Raw genomic sequence first — 16,983 nt, forward strand, 5'->3', positions numbered from 1 at the left:
CCATGTTCGTCAAATACTCCGTAACGGTTTACGTAGAAGGGATGATCCATTTTTAGATATCAGGTCAAATCGACCGGAAATTGACCAAAGAAATCGTATTCCCGATATCGTCGGCACAAGGCAAATAGACTGGAAGACCGGTTGTTTTTATCGAAGCAATCATCTTTTACAATCTAGCTAGAGAAAAGGGAACGCTTTGTAGATGCTGAACTTTTCGCTGGCTTTGTCTCTTTATGCGCACTACCGGTTCAAAGTTTTGCATCATTTTCCAGATTCTATCCGTATTAAATTTGGCTCTGTGATAACCGGATTAAGGAATAATTGCGCAAATTTTCCACAGCCATATTTTGAACGATCATGAGATGAGACATGAAACGTGTAGGGTACCCGGTACATTCGCGTACACAGTACCATGGAATATAAATAGGTTTGAATGACGTAGAGCTGGAGGACCCACACCTAATCGGTTCTCGTCGAAACGTTCAAACAAACCAAGTTAGAAGGTCTGCCTTACAACTCTAGCCTTGTGCCAGTGCACATACACGTCTATATCGTGTATTCTTAAACTTCTTTATCGTACCACGCTGAGACACGAAGTCTCGTCGTAGGAAGAGTTCAGTGTAGAGTTTGATTCTACAGAGTGATCGTAACAGTACGATGAACACACGCGATATTCCCATCAATTTATTATACCGGTTTAAACTTGATTGTATTACTACAAATGTAACAATTAATTCGACAGTAGTATAATGGATTACATTTAAGTATCATTCTGTACTATCGAATACAAAGAACATTTACATTTAGCTAATAATGGTCGAAAATTGAAATTTTTATTAATACACTCAAGTTTTGATCGAACACGTGCATTTGTTTAAGTATAAGATAACATCTGTACTTGATGCGTATTTATCGAGGGCTTAATCTACACTTGCGTACATTTTCTACAGCTAGCGAGGGTACTACATGTTAAAGAAGGACGTAATGTTGCAACGGAATATTAAAGGCAAATACCACGTTGCGCCACGTATTATTTTTTGTAGCACAGCTTTCAACTTCGATCCGAGTGATTTCTTTTTTTCGGCCAGTAAGATCGATTGTTAACGTGTACAATAAGCACCGGTTGCCAATCGTAGATCAGATTGTAATCACGCGGATACACTGTAGTAAGTTCGAGCTGTACGTGCCACTTTCTCTCAATCGAGCCAGTTCGCCTCCGCTTGTAAAACGGAGCGTTGATAATACCTGGATAAAGGAGAATTTAAATACCCATTAAATCGATGGATCGTATATACGACTTCGTTAGCAAATACACTAAAGCCGTTTCTCAATGACAGATAAAAATGGCTGGCGAGGTCGTAAATACGATGCCCGTAACCTCTTTTACGATCTAAAAAGGTTTCGAAAACAATCCATTCCTGTTTCACTTAAATTACCATTATTATTATATACGCGTGTCTGTACGATTCTATCACTTAGAAGGTCTAAAAATATTCGAATCATTTTTGGGACACCCCATAGACACGGCTTACGTGATCACTCACACGAACGAGTAGATTTTCGAAGCGCCATCGTGGCTCCACACGTTCCTCGGACGCGGCGTTTCACGCGTATCACGTAACCCGGTGTTTTTCAATTTGGTACTCTGCCCGTATCTTCGGTTGGGTCTCGTCGCGACTTTTTATCGACAAATATCCGCGAGAAAAACCGAAGACAGAAGTGTTTTCGCGCGGTCTCGTTAATAATCCTCTATAACAGATCATGTGACTTGGAAGCATCATACCCTCGTTTATATTTTTCAAGCTTTATCTTATCGTTCTTCCATTGTATTTGTTATTACATACCTTTATCCTGGTATCAAGATGGACGATTAGAATTTTTCGAGATCTTTGCATCAATAGATCGACTTTATCACGAGTTCAAAAGTAATTAATTGTTCAGACTGTGACTTAAAGAATTTTAGAGTTTCGTAGGGCTACGTAACGTCGCAGTGGTGAAACGGTTTGGGTCGAGAAGCACGGGAGTAATATACGTCTCGAAAAATAGAGGAACCTAGTGGCCTCAGGCGTGGAGAGACTCGTTCGTAGAAACGTTTTTCTCCGCTTGATTCCAGCTAGGCGGTGCGTCCTCTCGTTTCTCGAAAATAATCGTTCTGGTTCCAGAATGCTGCGCGAACTGCCAGATGTAGATAAAGATCCATCGATACTTCCACAATTTTGAGTTTATGAAGGGGAAAGCAAAAGCAGGACGGAAGAATGCCCACTAAGTGCACATATTTTTAGATTCAATGGATATTTACTAATATTTGGAGTCGCGAGACTAGATAGTTACTTTAGTAGATCGAAAGAAAACTGAACAATGTAGATTACTAATTAAATTATAATCTACGTTGTTTAATAAAACGCGTCAGACTTTTATGAACAAAAGTGAACCGTGTAATTAGGCCTTAACGTTTCTCACGGATCTGATATGTATTTCACTAAGAAAATCTCGCATTTGAGATCGACTGAACGGCAAGATGGAAAGTCGGGTTCCTCGTGAATATCTACCCGGTTTCTTCTTGATATTCAAACATTCAGTCTGTTTCGCTCATAAATATTTCATTTGTCTCGTTTTATTTCCTTGATAATAATTTCTCGCCGCGGTAGAACACGCTGCGTAAGTTCCGTCTGCCGATTTCATAGCGGGTAGAAACGTAAAGAGATTTTGTAGATGCCAGTCTTAAGCCTGATTCCTACTTATCGAATTGTATTACTTGAAGAATTCGAAACTGTTCCATATATACTCGTGAAGTCTTCAGTCACGGTTGTTCTGTAGTTTATTATCGCTATCGAACTAGTTATATCTACACGTTATCCGTTTTTACTTCGTACTGGTTAAGAAGTTGAACAATTGATAGGCTCGTGAAAAATATCGATGATCTCGAGTTCCAGGGACAATTTTCAAAGCATTTCTAACTAACGATCGGTATCACGTATTGTGATAACTGTAATCTCGTGAGTATCGCGTTGGGTAAAGAAAAATTTCATAACGCTGCTGCGATGCGTAAAAGGGCTTCTACGCATTACGTGAAACGAATTAAGAGAAGAAGGGGATACCTGTTTATCTTCTTCTTCACATCGCATCATATTTTTCCGTGACATTTTCATATTTGTTCGTGTACTAAGCTTCTACTTTATCTCAGGAATGCACTATTCAGTCCACTAATAAGAATAAACAGAGGGACGTATTATAGTGATATTTAAGAGCAAATTCAATTTTTCGTAGAAAAGTAGAATTGTTTAAACAATTCTATTTTAACTAAAGATTCAGAATGGAAAAATTGTCGCTGCTAGCGATCGTGTCGACGATTCGATCGCGCGAGCCTACGAAGATTGATTGGAACAAGCCGTTGTTCGAAGCAATCAATTTTTATTATTAATAATTTGCTATTCACACCCCACGTAAGCCCATGACCTATTACGAACCCTTCTCCTCTCTTATTTGCGTCACGTGTCTATTTTATGTAACCTACGTTCCCTGCAAAATCAATCTCGAGTTGGTTTATTTTTAAATAAATATTTAAGACGACATTCCCTCCTCGGCTTTTTCGACGTCATCCACTAATAGTATCTACAGTTCCAACGGGTAAACATTTCCGATGGAACGTTTGTTCGCATTTTTTCACTCGTTACAAATTACGAATGTAAACACTTAAATATTTTCGTGACTACATGTGCCTGTTACGTTCAACGTTCTGAGAAAAATCGTTTTTACGGTACAAGATTGAAAATTTCTCCTGAGACTGCGATATCACTCTTGGGAGACTTTAGACTTATGTATTTTTACAATTTCACTTTACCTTGATCTGTACGGAAAAATAAATATTTCCGTACATCTTGCCCGGTTTTAGAATTCGTGTTATTTTGTTTAACACGCGCTTACTTAGCCAAATATCATTTGCCATACTAACGTACACGAAAACAAAAGCACATTCATTATTGCTAATTCAAGTTATTATTGTTACTTTAAAATTGAACGTTAGAGGAAGAAGCACGCAATGTTGAAAGTTTTAGGATAGAAAGAATTCCATGTCAGAATAGCTGATACTGAACGAGGAAGCCAGCCATGGTCAGGTGTAATGGTTTACAAAATTTCCCACAGCACCATTCGTTTTAAGGACGTATCAGTGGTCGGGTACTGGTATTAAAGACTAGGGAATTTTATGTATTACATATTCGCCCATGAAGGGTTTAGGACTTTTCCCTGACCTTTTTGCTGCCCAACAATACAATTATTGGCGTCTGTTTTGACAGAGACAACGGAAAGTCTTTATTACCACTTTCAGAGGTATATAATAGAAGTGCACGGTGACTAAGGCCGATCAATAGGGGTCATTAAATCTTTGTTACTTCCAAGTCCGCCTCATACGAATCCAAGTCAAGGTTAAAGCAATAATACTGAACACGTAACATGCCAGTGGTATTGGTTATGACCTAACCAAGCTCCTACACCAATTTTACAATCTTGGAAACGTTGAAACGCGAGGCTAGGATGGTATTGTCCTTACCGATGATTAAGCGTAAAATGAAACTTTGTTACGTTTCGTTTAAATTGTCTGAGCTAAGTGTGTTATAGATTCTATTAAGTTGCAACTGGGTGTTGATAATAAAGGATGCTACACGCTGTCGTTCATTTGTCTGCATTTATTGCATTAAAAGAGGAGGGTGAGATCTTTTTAGCGTCGAAAGGAGAAAAGTGGAGGCAATATTGGATAAGGTTTTCCAAAGTAATCGTTCATCGTTACCTCAGATTACATATTCGAGCTCGCCGTAGCGATTTAATGAACGAAAGAGCGGAGATCGGTGCGGGACGGCACGGCAAAGGTCGCTTATTATCATCGTTATCCGTGCTGATAACAGGACCTCGTCCTCTCGGATGTCTCCGTCTTTGCCATCGCGACGCTCGGTGACTAGGTGCTTTTTGCGCGCGCGTTTGTTTCAAGAAAAACCAACCCGTCTCTCGGTGACCTTCTCCTCTTAATTGGACACGTTCCAGGAAATTGTACGAGAACAGAAATTGATTTTCTGTCCCCGGCTGGCCGAGCTGGAACGGTATTTGCCAGGGATCACTTCCTACCTGCGAAACTCCCTGGGCAACTGGTGCGCCGCGTGCGCGACGCAACCCACCCTTTATTCGACGATAATTTGCTAAAAATTACGATTCAGATAGGCTACCGCCGCTTTTGCCTCGTGCTTTGACTACTCCTCGAATTTTCTATTAAGTTTATTTCGATGCAAAATTCCGTCTAAGCTCGGACCGAGGATAAAGGTAATCGGAGAGTAAGCCTCGAATACAGAAACTTTTTAGACGCGAGAATACACGAGTGCGTGCACGTGACAGCGATGACGATAAGCTAAATAAATCCGTACCCGCTGTGTGTTTTTATTCCGCCCGTGAAGACAAAAACAAGCGAAATTCTGCGTTGACGTCAATGAATCGTTATAATTTTACGACCCTACGAGAAAGTTCCCTGGAAATTCTTCGAAACTTGTTATTAATTCGGGTCAGAAAGTTATTTTGTATCGGCTGCTTTTATTCGTAATGCAGCGTCCTTAATTGGAATCGTTCGGCCGCGGTTTGATTCGATTTTTCTGCTTAAATTTATTCACGCTGGGGAACGTTTCCTTCTGATTCCGTTCAAAAGAAACACCTTGCGCATACATTCGTTACGAACTCGAAACAACTACTTGCAACCTAACCGAACCTCTAACGCACTTAGCCCAGAAACTCCACTGTTTACAATCTAAACGGAACATACTCTGTACATTCGTTAGAGACTTGAATACGACCAGTTGTAATATGTATTGAGATAACGATATAGTCGAGCGCGTACAGTGGACTTAAATACCGAAACGTGCGCAACGGTGCTCGTCTTCGTCGTAAAACGCTTTACGTCTGGCTCTGAAATCAGTGGATCTGAACGAGACTTTTCAAGTCGAAGACCGCTTGAAACCGCGGTAGCAAAAGGAAAGAAGATGGCGGGGACGGGATTGTAATTGTCGGGAATCGTAGTTTCGAACTCTGTGGCTGGTGCATCAAAGTGGCCGCCGATACCCGGTTCCACTGCACCAGCGGAACGAAACGAAACGGACGACTTTCCAAGAGTAGACAGCTCTGGGCAATCTATTCGACGTTATTTCGATGTCAGCGGCGGCTCGAACCGAGAGAAAGTCTCGAGATGGGATATCTACTACGTACGATGGATTAACCCCCTCGGGAGGCTTCTGTTCATTAGCGTCGACGCTCTTCCAGAAAGTTTCTTCGCTACAGAAATTGGAAAACCGTTTTCTGTCTACCGTTACTGGTCATCTTTCTCTTTGATACATTTTGCTTTGTAGCTACGTGTATAATGAACATGTTTGCAGGTATTTGTTTTCTAAAATACTTTTGAATCTCTCATATCTTTTTTTTTTTTGGAGCTTAAGTAAGTGAAGATATTTGTATCTTATTTCGTGAGTCTCGATGAACGCATACAGCGTGGAATTATCGAGTTTCGACCACGCTTGAGGTGTTGGAATGAAATTAACACATTTTCTATTGGCTATATATTAACCTAATCGAAATACAAGCCATGCCTCGTCGTTAAATGATCTATGGTAGTCGATGGCACATAAAAACGACGTTTATGGTTGATTGCTGTTGGTGTTGACGACGCAACGTAGTGACGTAGTTACATTCTATGTGATCAACGTCACGTCCAAGTATTTGACTATTTAGTAACTTGCTTCTACTATAAAACACCTGTTCAAACATATATAATTTAGGTTTTTCGGATTTTCAAGTGGAAAGTATGAGTGACGTGTCTTCAATGTTAGAAACAAGATAGAAACTCTCCTTTTAAATGGAATATATGTAGCGAAACGATGTAAATCCTTGATTAAATTGTGCAACCCAAACTTCGACTCCCGTATGGAACAGGTGAAACATTCGAAAGTCAATCGACTGGTTCGATTTGCTGTAATACGGAGCCCCAATCCATTAAATCAATTTCGACATTTCGAGGCGTTTCCGATTCCATAGCCCATTCGCATATAAAAGTAATTTCACCAAAGTGACAAAAACACGTAACATTTTTATATTTCCTCAGAAATTCCAGTCAATGGAATGGTGATTAAAATGTCCATTAAAATCGAATCAAGAACTCGAATAATAATATATGCCCCCTAGATAATTTCTGTACCGAACAACATTGAATCATCCGTTCTGTAACTATCGTTATCTCTACCCCCATAAATCACGCGTTATCCTGACCTACGTGCCGTTGATGCTGCTCAAATAACCAGCCAACCCTATCACCCTCGCTTCTTTATATTTTTCGAAATGCCTTTAAAATTATAACGAAATGATTACGTTTTTAAGGATTGACTACGAAACGATAAAGAAATTTGTATTACGCGGTGTTCGATGGCGAACTGTGCTTGCTAGAATCGATAATGTTGCAGGTCTAGATGCAGGCTGAGCACCGCTTGCGATTGGGATTTGTGATCCACCGCAAGGGTCGACAGGAGGGGAATAAAAAAAAGTAGAACGAAGAGTTTCCTTCGTGTGGAGGGAGGTTCCATCTAACAGTTAGCCTGATGCTGGGCTTCTTCGACCGTCTGGCTGGCGCGCACTAGCGCACACACATACGCACACGTATTAACTTTACTACTAGCGACCGCGCTTGCGCACGAGCCACATTTTCGATCGCACGACCGGTTAAGAGTTCGGCTGTGAGATCTTTTCTCGTTGCCTTTCGCTCCTTTAGTCCACATCTATTCTCGTTGTCCAAAATGATAGACGCAACGAAAACTCGGTTCCTTCGATTATCGCCTACCTACTTAGTCATTTATTGCTTTACGATTTTTCTGGAGCTATGACGCTCCCAAGAGTCACCGCGCTTTTGTTTATCGTGACGAATTCAATTATCACCAGTATTTATTTATACCTCGCGAAAACACGAAATAATGATGAAGATAAAAATTATTTATTCATCTAACTGCCTCATTATCTTGCTGAATGGATTAATTTTGAAATATTAACCCATTGGCGTGCCTGTTAACCATTATGCAAAATTGAATTTCGTATTATGGAAGCCAATGGATGCTTGTTGGATCTGTTCTCTCATAATTTGGAAATATATTGGAATAAATATATTTTGTAAATTCGAACAGTTTCGTGAGAGAAAATACCGATGAAAGATTTCCGAGCTTCGTTTCTTCACCTTAGATTACTCGTTCGCGACGATAGGCCATGTTTTGCAACGCGAAATCGATAGCCCCGTAGGTTTACGTTGTAAACCAGTTTCTGCTTTACAGTTTTAACGACAGAAGCGTTCGTGTCATTAATGATAGCGCTCGCCGTTTCAAATTATCGTTTCGCTTGATAAACAAGATAAAAGTCCCTCAAAGTACGAATCTCACCAGGGAGCAAGTTTCGAAAGCAGAATGAACAGCCTCGATGGAAATTGCCATTACGTGTTGCTTACTTTCGGACACATGTAATCCCAACGAGTAATTACATCGTTGGATACACTCTGCTCTTCATTCTCAGAGCCAAACATGGCTTTTCAGGAAAAGGCTCTTGAACGTTATAAAGTTCAATATTTTTGCACGCGTACGCGTCTAGATGATTGCACGCGCAAAATAGAAAGTACTATCGCTTTACAAACCCACCTAGAAACAGTCAAGGATTCTTTTCGGCGTCTATCGTCGGTAGACGCGTTTTTCTACAAACCCGCCGCGAGTTTCTATTTCCAAATCGAACAGCTCAAGGATCCGTGATCCGAGTTGAGCACCTCGCGAGCGTTCAATGAAAAGTAGGATGGATCTACAAAACAGTTAGATGACCCTGATGTTAGTAAATCGCCAAGCCTTCACACCTCCTTTCGCCTTGATACGCGCGCACACGTATTCGCACACATTACCCTTTTTCATCCAGTCGTTTAACAGTCTAACGACGTTATATTTTCAACGTTTCCTTCGTTTTTATCGTATCTTTATCACGCGAACGTCGACTCGCGCTCAGAGTGTTTCAAGTTATCCCTCCAATCCTACTTATGAAACTCACCGATTCGACGGATTTCACATTTCGTAGTTAAATATATACAGACATCATGAGTAATATTTTTTAGAAATTCGCGTCGACATTGATTAATGTGATCGTGCGAGAATAGAATCTGGATAAAAATCTCTCGGTTTAGAACGGAATGACTTGAAACGTCCGATGGTACGAGTTAGTCAAGGTGATGTGGCGCGCGTTTGTGTCAGGAAAGGAGTAGATTGTTTGGACGTAGAAGTTGGCCCGCAGGACCGGTTCGAGAGATCGAGATCCTCGTTTTCTCCGGACTGTCAATCTTTGGCCTCTCGCTGCTGCTCCGCCTTCGTCTATATACCGGGTGACTCATCGAACCAGTCGTATCTCTCTTCCAAAGGTACTGCAATTCAAAGATACTGCTGGTAGAGAGAAGAAATCGAATTACTCAAAAACTACTACGTTTCGTGACTCACATTTTATTCTTTTCTTTAAGGGAATGGTATGTGTGAATTTGCGTGGTTCGTTTCGCATGGTGATAGAGTCATCCTGTATATATCTCCTAACACGTTAGATGCACGCTTAGATAGACCTAGTAGGACGTGGCTAGAAACTCGTGGGCACAATCAGCGGTTGGGCCTAACAGTTGTTCGCTGTTCTGTTTCAAAACTCCGCTACTCGAAGCGGAGCAATAGAGTCGTGATGAAAGCTTTCACCGTGGATGTACGCCTCGTTGTTGCTAACTTTGTTCACCTTTTTAGAGACTTTTCGCTGCGCAACGCACTAAAATGTACGCTACATCTGAATAAAGTGCTATTAGGTACCTCCGAAGTTAATATAAATATAAAAAACGTTTCATTACTTGGAGGTTTGGTTGGGGCTACCAAATAAAGATCCTTTTTATTTAAAATGCAAAAAGAGAAGGAAATGCTATTATTCTGGAACATCGCGTGAGAATGTTTCGCTATTATATGCGTGGTTGTTCGTTCCACGAGGATATCGGTCGCAACAGAAACAGGGAGGAAGAGACGACTGAAGAAGAAATAGAGGAGCGTCGAGCCAGACTCGTAGCCTCCTTGGCGAGATCCTTCTTCGACAAACCTGTCTGCCACTCACCAGCGCGCTGGATCACGAATGGGATACGTTTGTCTTCGGGTTAGATAAAAAAGCCCGCGCTTTTATGGGTCTCCATATGCGGGGACTGTTGCACGATCGTTCCTTCTTTTTTTTACAACCGTATAGCCCGTTTTTTGGTGATGGAAATCCAATTCCAGCCTGATATTCGACGACGTTTTTATGCCAGCTGTGATGCTCAGATTTTACTCGAAGCTATTATCAAACTCGCCATTGGAAAATAATTACGTACTTTGATTTTTTCAGGACCACACTTTTTACTCTCGCATTTCAGTTTGGGTCCGTTTATGACTTTATCACTTTCAAGTTGATAAATTGAAAGTGTTCGATGTGGCTACGTGTTTTCGAAATGAAAGTGAAAATTTCGAGGCGTCGCTTCGCAAGCTAAACGCACAGGGCGCATACATAGTCGAAGCCAGAGCTATTGATTTTAGAGCAGCAAGCCTGCTAGCTTACACGCGGTAATTCCCCCTTTCCCCTTCGTCAAGTTTTCGAGAAGGGTCACCCCATAATTTGAATATACGGCACCCCTTTATGCCCCTCCTGGCAAATTTCGAGTTTGCCATATTTGACCGGCCATACGGCTCGTTCTGCCCCAGGGTTTGCCAGCCGTGCTACTCGTTTTCTCCCTGCCTCCGCTTCCTCGATTGAAAATCTCCAGAGGATTCTCTCGTTTTTTTGTGGAAACCCATTAGCGATACTACGTCCCATCGCGCTTTTATTGATATTGCTTTTAACGCGACTATTTGCGAGCATTCTAATATTCCTGCTCGACGTACAGAGCGTTGTATAACAAGAAATAATAGATGGCATGAAACATTTCTCTTGAGATTTCGTTTTGGAGGAAATTCAATTTAATATGTTCCTTTATTTATTTCATATCTGGAGTCTTTAAAATATAGTTTGAAGTATTGCTAATAGCCTCTTTGATTGTACTGCACACTGACCACTCCATCTCCCTCTTCAGAGGTTGTAGCGCAGGCTGCTTCGGATGGTTGCTCGGAAATATTGCCTGTTACTTGTCGAAAACACGCTGTCGCGGATTTTATTATTAGACTGCGGACGTTTATGCATTTTGGGAATTTGAAACGTGCCAAAAATTACAGAACGCACATAATATGCTAAAATATTCAAGATGCACATGTTATATCCTCGCGTAACCCTATTTCTATTTAAATAATGCATACGTTTTCGTTTATTTAAGGAAATATCTTCGAGCATGTATTCTTTTACACACGAATAACTTTAAACCAGTAGAAGGTACAACATTAATAAAATAGAGTAGATTTTTTCGATGTTGATCAAGAGCAAAGTGCAAATCTTCGTTATTTAATGCAGAAAAACACATTTTTTTTTTACATCGTTATCTATCTTACTGTAAAATATCTTTATGATAAATTTGAAGTATTTAAGTTTCTCCTTTTACGATTTTCTATGAATAATTATTTCTAATGAATAATAATTTCTATGAATAATTATTTCTCGTCCGAGGAAGTAAAATATCTAATAACAGTAGTTGAACATGAGAGTTACTAATTTTGTAATTATGATATATATGCTTTCCGTTGAGAAATCAGTATTTCTCGGATATTTTTGTTATATAAATGGTTATAATGGGTCTATTATACAGTGCAATTAAATTGAGCGTAAATATACATACACAGCACGAATTCTATGAATTTTCCATTTATTCAACAAATTACTACATAACTACGATTCATTTTTTTCTGATGTAATCACTATGATGTTTATACACTTACCTTTGGAAAGTTAAATCTCCGAGAATGCATAGAATGCTGGTGATGCGATCACTTTTCAGATATTGTGTTTCTTTAGGCAGAATTAATATGAAGAAAAAGCATATTTCAATCTTTTCCTCCTCGCTAGTATTTCCAACTGGATTCGGAGAACAGAATCCGCTTCAATGAAATCATCGTGCATTTTTGTGGTGTTTATGCATACCTCGGTCATACATTGTTCTGCATTAAATTTGCAATCAACTTATAATAGATATTTGTAAAAATTCGTAGCGATCAACATCACGATTTTTATCGCGCTGAATGGAGTTTATTGTCTTGGTTCTTACAAAGAAACCTGTAAGTGATGCGTTATTCTAAGGACGAGCCAGTGGCCTATTTTTAAATCGACCCTACGGCATCGCGTCTCTTCGTGGACGTTTGCCAAGGTACGAAGATACCGTAGTCCAGTCCTCGATGATCGTAGGTTCAATTGGAACGTGGAATAGTCCTTTGCAAACACTTGACTGGTACAGCCGCGTGTACACATGTCCTCAAGTCTCCCCAGGAAGCTTGCGATCGCGTTCGTGAAGGCGAAATTACACGATTTATATTTGACAATTCTTTCTAGAAAAGGAAGAGAAAATTCTTTCGAAAGAACTTTGGTCGAGTAGAGCTTAAACAAATACACTTTGCATTTGTTTAAGTATCGGACCTTTGGTGATTCTCCGCTAAATTCTTGGAATTTGTCAGAAGGGAGATAATATGATTATGCTAGACGTGAGTTTTAATAATTTCGCTTGCTGTTTGGCGGTCAAACGGCTATTTTGGAATAGTGTGCGGCGAGCAGACACGACTTTGCCAGAGACAGTTGTCGGGCGTTCACGGACGGTCGCGAGCGGTTTATATTCATGCGGGCTACGCCGATCCATCGGCGATCGCCAAGCCTCTTGCGCGATTGGTGGATACGCAGGTTTATAGTGGCAATAATAGCGGTACCGCATCCTTCTATTCGGCCATAAAACCGAGCATTGTACGTACGATAACGCTCTAATATCCGGACACTTTTGCGTGAACCCAATACGCGAATGTTGTTCAAATATGGAATGTATAGTAACGATTCGGTAACTTTGTCGATAGAGAATTTCTTATTCTCCCTTTTCGTCTTATTTTCGACACTGCATACCGATTGAAGAATTTGAATTAACAACAAGTTGCTAATTAACAGGAGAATTTATCAGTTTTTAATGAAACAAGATAGTAATAAAATTGTATTCTCCTTTTTTGGGAGTAAAGAAATGGAGGGACCTAATGGAAATCACTACTTATACGGGTTATTAACCTTGTTGGACGGTTTTCTGTTGCAGGTGGCATCAAGGCGAGCCCGTCACTTCCGTCAGATCGAGGTCCGCGAGGGAATGGTCGGATTGTAAAAAAAAAAGAGGTTAGCGCGTTATTATTACGTTAATTATTAATTAAATACGCAAATGGCTGTCGGGGCTCGGCGAATTCTCTCCCTGCTCGGCGTTTACGAGCAGTACACGCTGGAAAAGCCCGCGCATACACGCAGGGAGCGAAGCCAGCCAGAATAATCTGAGTTTATCGATCGACTCTTAGTTGCCAACTTGGCAACGGCAAACTCCCGGAATTACGAATGAAATGTTCCACATAGCGAAAACGGTTGGCAAATCAGGTCTGCTTTCATACCTTTGCGTGGGACTGTATACCGAAATTCTGTCTGCATTCCGAGATGTTTTATGTTTAAACTATTCCCCTGGCAACAATTGGACGAGACGTTGCCCTACCCTGCACCGAGCGAGAGTAGCAATCGTTTAAGTTTGCGTTTAATTCTGTCTTTTCCCTTTTAAACGATCTGCATCTAACAGAGTATCTTGAAGTATTTCTTTAAATCTAACATAAATTACTTTGTAATAATTCAATGAATATCAATAATTTCTCGTTTCTGAATAATTTGTTAATTTTAATTATTCGTCACGTCGAAATTAGAATCTCGCACGATTCCAAAATTTTACTGGCCTCGGGTCGCTCACCTCCGTAACGTGAGTCTCGTACATAAAAATAGTTATTGTCGTAGGTGGTGTACGCATAGTTCTCGAGCAGAACGCACTGGTAGTTGATTCATCGTACTGATTATAAGCGTCGTGTTATTTTGGAAATTCGAAAGATATAAGGAATGTTTTTTATCGCGGAATGGCTCGCCATATGGTAAAGAACGGCGCAGTATTATTCCGCGTTGGTTCTTTGAAACTAAATCTGCCAGACAGACTCAGCGAAACTCTAGAACAAAGTATGGAAAACTTCCACCGTCGGTCTATTCGCCAGGGGCGTGAAAAATTTATGGAGAGAGTAAGAGAGTCAGGGCCGAAGACATTTCACGAAAAACTGCTTATTACTTCATCCAGAGTGGTTGAAACACGAGGAGACGAGCCTTGACAAACTCTTGAAATATAATTTAAATAGATGAATATTACAATATAGATGAATATTATAAGCAGATACTATAGTATTTCGAAAAAAATAATTAAATGTCAAAGAATTCTTTTCAATACATTAATTTCTGCGTCTGTTAAATTGAGAAATAATATATTGCACTTAAAGATGAATATTCTGCAAACAGAAAAGAAATCAATAATTTCAGAATTGGTAAGGAACTTTGTGGACATTCGGTATTGGTATCGATAATTTCGATTGAAACAAGATAACACTTTAATCACAGCGTTTCTGTTAACAAAGAATGTAATTGTTTGCACTGCAACGCAGACACCAACGCGTTGCCACGAAACTATATCTATATATCTTGTTATCTGAATCATTGTATCAATTAAAAACGGGCTCGGTAATTAACATGTGGTCCTTACTCATCGCATTTATATTCGAGGTTAATAATACTTCTTCTGTCGTGCCTCTGTATTGTGTTTCTATTTTCGACGCGTGTACTTGTATTTAAAGGCGATAGTGTTGAAGATGATGAGTCTCGTATTGCCAATGAATAGTTATGTCCGTTCAATGGCACATAACGATCGCGTTAAGGCTACAACATTTACAGTTACTCGCTTTAATATTCATATTCATATACAAGAGCAACGAGATTTTCATTTTTAAGTTTTATGTATTAAGTAGCGAGAAACAAAAAATATATTACTATCGTATTGCACTATCTCGATATTACCAAAGTCTATTAGTAAAATCAAATAGTAGAACTAATTATCTGTTTCCTTTTATTATTTATAATTGTTGGGTTTTTCAGAAGTTTGATAAAACTCGAGTATTTCTTTTGTAACAAACTTAATCCTGTTACTTAGGGATAAAACAAGTTCTAAATCCGATAAAGCCATCTGACTTAAAATTCTAATCTCATTTTTTGTTTTATGCGTTCAGGTGTACTTATCTTGAAATAATGTTGGAAGTTTCTCAATATTTCCCTTGAGATAGTGTAATGAACGCATGTTTCGTAAGCGACATTGAAAAAGTTGCATGAAATACGAAATATTACTTCATTCACATTAGTCCTTGAATTTATACTTAACTGATTATCATTTCTTTCTGCATATACATATTTAGACACTACTTTATAAAATTGCGTTTTCTCTTCAATTTTATGTAATTCTCGAGTTTTCCTTTTTTCCATAATACATTCGATTATTTTCCAACGATCTTGTACAGCTGTAACAGTAAGCGTAACTTAATTATTTTAAACGAGTATGTTTAAAAAGCCAGTGAAATCTATTCGGATTACCATTAACTTCGAAAATAACAGTCCCGTGGCTGTTGAGTCATTCTGACAAGTGTTAATTACAACCAAGACGATACGATACGATACGATACACCAGAACGGAAATGCCCCGATAACTCCTGCAGCTACAAGTCCCGCGTCGGACTTGAACGCGCGATCATACCACACGCGTTACACAATATCGACAGTCTGTCGTGCGCTCGCGCGCGGTCCGTGCAGCGGAAATCCAAGTCGGTACGTATAAAACGTAGCTTTTATGTTTACGCAGTACTTTTTTACGATCGTACACTTTAATTGCGATAGACGCGGGACAACCAATCGCCTTTTTCGGCGGAATTTCACTCGAGATTGAAAATTCCCGTTGAAACGAATTAAATCAGCTAAACGTTACGTACCATGAACATTTCTATTACGAAACGACCGGCTGTTGAGCATTGGCTTTACTCGGTAGAAATCCTCGGTTCTTATGTCAACTCGATATCTTCGTAGTTTGAAATCATTCAATAACAATAATAATCAATAATGTGCAGGACGAAATGAAAGATAAATGTCTGTTCTCAAAGCTTCAAAGCTGCATGATTTGCCTTTAACTTCTTGAACAATCCCCCCTCCAATTCTAGCTGACAGTGGTTCCCAATCGATCGTTTGACATTTACTTAAAAATTACCATCAGCCTGTGATCTCTGCATTTCGTTCGACGTGCTAAGAAGTTTCATAACTCTAACTATTTTTCCTTATTAGAATTTCCTTTGTAATCTTATTTCGTGTCTTCATTTTCTGCCTCGAATAATATATAACGATAATTATGTATAATTACATCGTCGATCCCGATAACACACAGTACACTGCAACCAACTTCCCAAGCAAACAAATGAACAACTGTTGCAAAGTTTTGAGAGCCACTGGTTCAGATCGTACATAGACGCGCCATCGATAGGATCCGTAAAAAATGAGGGGCCCTGAAAGGGGATAGAAAGGGTTGCACAGCGGGCAGGCAAGCTTTATTTTCTTTTTTTTTTTCCTTCGCTCCTCCTCTTTTTGATAATAGGGCCGTGTACAATTGTCGAAATCGGGCTCGCAGTCGCTATTATTACGAGAAACGAGCAGACACTCGTCAGCCGGGCACTTTTTACACGGCGTGCATTTCTAGTTTTATATTCGGACGGCTCGCTTGGTATAGGTAGCTAAACTCTTGGGGGGGTCGCGGTAGTGTTCATTGGGAGATCATGGATAACGGATCACCCTCGGCCATCAGGTATGTACGCTCCGCGTATCCTTTTATCAGGCACGACCAGAGAGGTGAGG

At 39.9% G+C, this 16,983-nt stretch overlaps 1 protein-coding gene and 1 long non-coding RNA gene across 5 annotated transcripts in view; one reads left to right on the forward strand and one right to left on the reverse strand.

Annotated features, from left to right (window-relative positions):
• The window catches only part of Ipk1 (Inositol phosphate kinase 1), a 73,114-nt gene that overhangs the window by 18,730 nt on the left and 37,401 nt on the right, over positions 1-16,983 (forward strand). For 2 of the 4 annotated variants that reach the window (XM_076900505.1, XM_076900502.1), the window contains exon 1: positions 15,770-15,912. The gene's annotated coding sequence lies outside the window, so the exon portion shown is untranslated. Of the gene's footprint in view, positions 1-12,788; positions 12,958-13,291; positions 13,377-15,769; positions 15,913-16,983 lie in introns of those variants that run through there. The other 2 variants (XM_076900504.1, XM_076900503.1) reach the window with 2 other exon arrangements.
• LOC143427201 (uncharacterized) lies at positions 910-1,660 on the reverse strand. The gene is made up of 3 exons (XR_013102279.1): positions 1,545-1,660; positions 1,057-1,245; positions 910-962 (listed from the first exon to the last, which is right to left on the reverse strand). It is a non-coding gene; the product is annotated as an uncharacterized LOC143427201 (long non-coding RNA).

This window comes from Xylocopa sonorina, chromosome 9 (assembly GCF_050948175.1).
Source record: "Xylocopa sonorina isolate GNS202 chromosome 9, iyXylSono1_principal, whole genome shotgun sequence".
NCBI classification, from domain to species: domain Eukaryota; kingdom Metazoa; phylum Arthropoda; class Insecta; order Hymenoptera; family Apidae; genus Xylocopa; species Xylocopa sonorina.